Source organism: Montipora foliosa, chromosome 12 (assembly GCF_036669935.1).
Source record: "Montipora foliosa isolate CH-2021 chromosome 12, ASM3666993v2, whole genome shotgun sequence".
In the NCBI taxonomy this organism is placed as follows: Eukaryota; Metazoa; Cnidaria; class Anthozoa; order Scleractinia; family Acroporidae; genus Montipora; species Montipora foliosa.
Genome location: NC_090880.1, coordinates 5,983,204 through 5,983,756, shown reverse-complemented (window position 1 = coordinate 5,983,756; position 553 = coordinate 5,983,204).

The following is a 553-nucleotide window of genomic DNA, read 5'->3' as shown; positions in this document are numbered from 1 at the left end:
CTATTTCAGTCTCTTTTCTCCTATAATTTTTTTAATTTTAGAGTGCGAGCTCGCTTATACACTCTCGCTTGCGGCTATAGTTCAGACATGGGCTTCTCCAGCCGTCAGCACATTAGCTATTCGCGTTGACAAGTATCGTCGTGCTCTTTGCGTGGTCTTGGTGGGGCTGCCACATTTCTGTGGCCTTGGCGTTTTTTCTCGCCCCACCTTTGCTGAACATGGCTTTAATTTACTGCGGTTTTTATTGATTTCCTTGATGATATAATACTGAAATAGCTACGTTGGTGGCCGAATAACGCCAACATGTTTGTAGTTGTCTTTTTTGAGGTTTCCATGTCTCAGCAAACTTAGTGCGACCACTTGCAAAGTGCACGGCTTGCTCTATTTAGCAATATTTTATATCAAGGCCGGGGATAAGTGTCGACATAAAACTTTGTTTGCTCGCATTTTAAAGCCAAACAAACAAATCAATTATTTCTTTATGTCCAAAAAGAGTACAAATGATTGTTATTTAAGTCCAGTTGAAGATAAAAATACGAGTTTCATTGAAGAA